We start from the raw sequence: 4,781 nt of genomic DNA on the forward strand, positions 1-4,781 counted from the left end.
ATTTAAAACAGAAAATAATGAAGTAAGCAAAAACCTGAAAGGACCACTTAATAAAATCATTAAATGGTTCTTTAAAACTCCAACATAATTCTAAAATCTCTGACAATTCTGATCAAGAAAAAAAAGAGAAGACATAAATACAGATGCAGAAATCTATTTTCAATGTAAAAGAAACCTAAGTATGAATGAATGCTAACAAATTTGGAAATCTAAATTAACCGGTTAATTTTTCTAGAGAATATATATCACAAAAATTGACTCGAGATAGAAAAGTAGGGCAGCCCAGGTCACTCAGTGGTTTAGCACCGCCCTCAGTCCCAGAGATCCAGGATCAAGTCCCATGTCAGGCTCCCTGCATGGAGCCTGCTTCTCCCTCTTGCCTGTGTCTCTGCCTCTCTCTCTCTCTCTTTCTCTCTCTCTCTCTCTGTGTGTCTCTATGAATAAATAAATAAAATCTTTAAAAAAAATGAGAGAGATAGTAAAGTATCATAGAAGAAATTTTAAAAGTCAAATATCTATTCCTTAAAAAGAACCTAGACAAAATGATATTTTGGGCAAATTGTTCTAAAATTTAAAGACAATTTCTAGGTTAAACAAATTTTCCAAAGTATAAAAAAGATGAAAAACTTTCCCACTAACTCTATATGGCTAGCATAATCTTGATTATAAATCCATACAAGAGCACCTGGGTGGTTCAGTTGGCTAAGCATCTGCCTTTGGCTCAAGTCATGATCCCAGAGTCCTGGGATTCAGCCCCTGAATGGGGCTTCCTGCTCATCAGGGAGTCTGCTTCTCCCTCTGCCCCTCACCCTGCTCATGCTTTCACTCTCTCTCACATATATAAATAAAGTCTTTTTAAAAAATCCATACTAAATATAAATAATGATAGAATAAGCCAATTTAATCTGTAAACATATGTTTAAATCCTAAGTAAATCAAACTGCACTGTTTTAAAAGAAAATGTGTTTCTAACAGATATAAGATTCACATTACTGATTGATTAAACTTATTTCTAGAATGCAAGGATAGTTTAACATTAGAAAACCCATAATAATTTATTATCAGATTAAAGTAGAAAATCCATATAATCATTGTAAAAGATGCCAAAGAACCTTTTAACACTTATTTCTAATTAAAAGCATTGTTTAAAAAACCCTTTAGTAAGCTAAGGAAAGGAAAAAACAAACACTTTAATCTAATAAAAGTATACATCAGAAATCTACAATATTATAATTAAAAGCATTTGGCAGAGATAACTAGCTGTACCCTACTACTAGTTACCCCCTTTTCTCTAAGTAATATATATCTTGATTTTTAGCCAGGCTCATGGTTACCTGGAATAAAAACTACATTTCTCAGTTCGCTGGCCACTAGGGGTAGCTGAGATTGGCTAAATCCGACTAATAGGATATAAACAAAACTATCAGGAGCAACTTCAGAGAACTGTCGGTGTCAACAAGGATAAATTTCAAAAACCCACTTTATTGAGACGCCTGGGTGGCTCAACAGTTGAGCGTCTGCCTTTGGCTCAGGAGGGCATGATCCTGGAGTCCTGGGATTGAGTCCCACATTGGGCTCCCTGCACGGAGCCTGCTTCTCCCTCTGCCTGTGTCTCTGGCTCTCTGTGTGTCTCTCATGAATAAATAAATAAAATCTTTAGAAAAAAAAACCCGCAATATCAAGTTACAAAAGGCTACACATGTTATACCAAGTATGTAAATGCTAAGAACACACGTAATAAATATAACTTCGAAGTGCACAGAAAAATCATTAAAATATTTAAAATGTTCATAAGAGTGAAACAGCAATATCAGAGGGAATGGGAAGGGAGGGGATAGTGTTCTCAGCTGTATTTGTAATATTTTATTTTCTAAAAACTAATTTTTTCAAAATAGTTTTTTGAAACTTCAAAATAGTTTTCAAAAACTATTTCAAAATAGTTCTGAATCAAATATAGCAAACAGTTAACAGCTACTAAATCTGAGTCATATTGAATGACCCAGCTATTAAATTAAGGTCATATTAATTTCTGTGCTTTTCTATGTGCATGAAATATTGCATAATCTAAAAAATTTTAGTTATATAAAATAAAGACTTGAAAGAAAAGGAAGTTAAAATTCACAGCAGGGAATGAATGTAGAGAGAGGGAAGAGAAATCCCAGCCACGTTGCTTTGTTCTCAGATTCCAGGATGATTGAGCATATATGAGCCTTAGGGCTTGGCCTAATTGCCTCCTCCCTGAGTAAATAAATGTCCCGAAGCAAAGGCTAAAGGTAATCTCTTTGATTTGTCATATCCCAGAGATTTTTCTGATGAGGGAATCAATTCAGATCCTCTATTCCTAGCAATAGATTATTAAATGACTGCAATCAGAGTAAAACCACTCTTGTATCTTTATTTACTACAGGGTTTTGAGGGGTTTTCCCCCTGAATTTATCAACAATTAAATCAACATAGTAAGGAATCAACAATTAAATCAATAATTAAATCAATTAAAACAATTAAATCAACATAGTAAGGAATCAAAACTAATACACCCTATTTATAAGTAGCAATGCAAAGCAAAAAATGCTGAGGAACAAACCTAATAAAAATATGCAAGATCTACATGGACCAAAGCTGTAAAAACTTACTGCAAATTATAAAATGAAATTTAAGTAAATGGAAAGATACTCTACCTATGTTCTAGATAAAAACACTCAGTATTCTACAGATATTAATTTTCTTTGAATTAATCTATAAAATTAAATAGTATCCCAATAAAATGTGCCTAGATAAACTGATTCTCAGATTCATCTGTAATAGAATGTCCAGGAATATTTTTAAAAGACAATGAAGACAGGAGATCCGTATCAGGTATCTAAATACATTATGAAACTTAAATAATTGAAACAGTCTGATATTGACAAGAAAATAGGATAATAGAGCAGAATAGTGGGTACAGAAACATTAACATATATGAAATATTAGTATGTTAATGTTATATTTCAAATTAGGAAAGGTAAAAAATAATACATATGCATGTTATACAAATGATTATACTTTATGACATTCACAAATATAAATCTCAGGTGGGAAGCGGTCTAGTGGCTGGCGTCTAGGCCTCTGCTGAGGGCAATCTAGTGGGAATGGGAGCCATCAGTACCCCCAACATGACTGTGGGCAAGAGCAGCACGATGCTGCAACACATCGACTATAGGATGAGGTGCATCCTACAAGACGGCTGGATCTTCATTGGCACCTTCAAGGCTTTTGACAAGCATATGAATTTGATCCTCTGTGACTGTGATGAGTCCAGGAAAATCAAGCCAAAGAACTCAAAACAAGCAGAAAGAGAAGAGAAGCAAGTCTTCGGTCTGGTGCTGCTTCTGGGGGAGAACCTGGTCTCAATGACAGTAGAGGGACCTCCTCCCAAAGATACTGGCATTGCCCCAGTGCCACTTGCTGGAGCTGCCGGGGCCCCAGGGATTGGCGGGACTGCTGGCAGAGGAATTCCAGCTGGTGTTCCAATGCCCCAGGCTCCTGCAGGACTTGCAGGGCCAGTCTGAGGGGTTGGTGGGCCATCCCAGCAGGAAAGAGGCACTGTGGCTGCTGCTGAAGCTGCTGCCACCGCCAGCATTTCAAGGGCCCTGACCCAGTACCTGCCCGGCCATGGGGGTCCTCCCCCACGTATGGGTTGGGGGACATCGCCTCCAGGCATGATGGGCCCACCACCTGGCATGAGGCCTCCCATGGGGATCCCTCCTGGTGGAGGAACTCCAATGGGCATGCTCCTGCAGGGAATGTGGCCTCCTCCCCTGAGCATACGAGGCCTCCTTTGACCCTTGACCAGAATTATGGAAGTAGCTCCACAGAGGCATGGGCCCAATTACCACAAACGTGTTTGTTTGTTATGCCGTTGTTCTTGAAGTCTCACAAGATTGTCTGGTTTCCCTTTCAGGGCCCCCTTCCCCCTGGGAATGCACCTACCAAGGCCCTAGACTCATCTTGGCCCTCCTCATCTCTCTGCCTGTTTCCCATCAGGCTGTACATAGTCCTTTTACTTCCTTGTAGCCTATGACACTAATTTTTAATAAACTCTTAAGAATATTAAAAGAAAAATGTAAATCTCAAATGGACTAAATAATGAAACATAAACAACAAATTAAACTATCAGAAGAAAATATAAGAAAAGATTTCTCTATTTTACAGGGGAGGATATTTTTAAGCTAAAAATAATACCCAGAAATCATATATAAAATGTACAGGTTGGATTTAATAAAAATTGAGACAAACTGGGAGAAAATACTTACATAATTAAAAAAGGATTAATAATGAGAATATTAAAAATCAGTAAGAAAAATCCAATAAAAATGAGAAGATATGAAAAGATATATGTAGACTGATAACTAAAATGGCCAATGTTCATATGAAAATGTTCATCTAATTAGTAATCAATCAGAATAAAATTCGAAAAACAGGAGTGAATTTGCAAGTAGACTTGCCAGCACTTGAAAGAGGAATAAAAAAAAATTAAAATAAAATAAAATAAAAATAAAAAGAATTGAAAAAAATAAAAGAAAGAGGAATAATTCTTGGTATAAGAAATAACCCTGAGGAGATGAATACTCATATACCCATTATCTCTCTCCTAGTTTCCCCTTGCTCACTTCAGTCCTGCCACACCAGCCTCTTTGTTTTTCCTATACACACTAACTACCTCAAATCCTCTTCTCTCAGATGTCTGGGTGACTCCCTCCAATACTTCCTTCAGGTTTTCTCAGAGATTACCTTTTTAGCAA

General features: G+C 36.7%; 1 pseudogene; it reads left to right on the forward strand.

The window, feature by feature from the left end:
• The first annotated feature begins 3,152 nt into the window (after nucleotides 1-3,152).
• Nucleotides 3,153-3,821, forward strand: LOC129497546 (small nuclear ribonucleoprotein-associated protein B-like; annotated as a pseudogene).
• The last annotated feature ends 960 nt before the right edge of the window (nucleotides 3,822-4,781 follow it).

This window comes from Nyctereutes procyonoides, unplaced genomic scaffold (assembly GCF_905146905.1).
Source record: "Nyctereutes procyonoides isolate TBG_1078 unplaced genomic scaffold, NYPRO_anot_genome, whole genome shotgun sequence".
NCBI classification, from domain to species: Eukaryota; Metazoa; Chordata; class Mammalia; order Carnivora; family Canidae; genus Nyctereutes; species Nyctereutes procyonoides.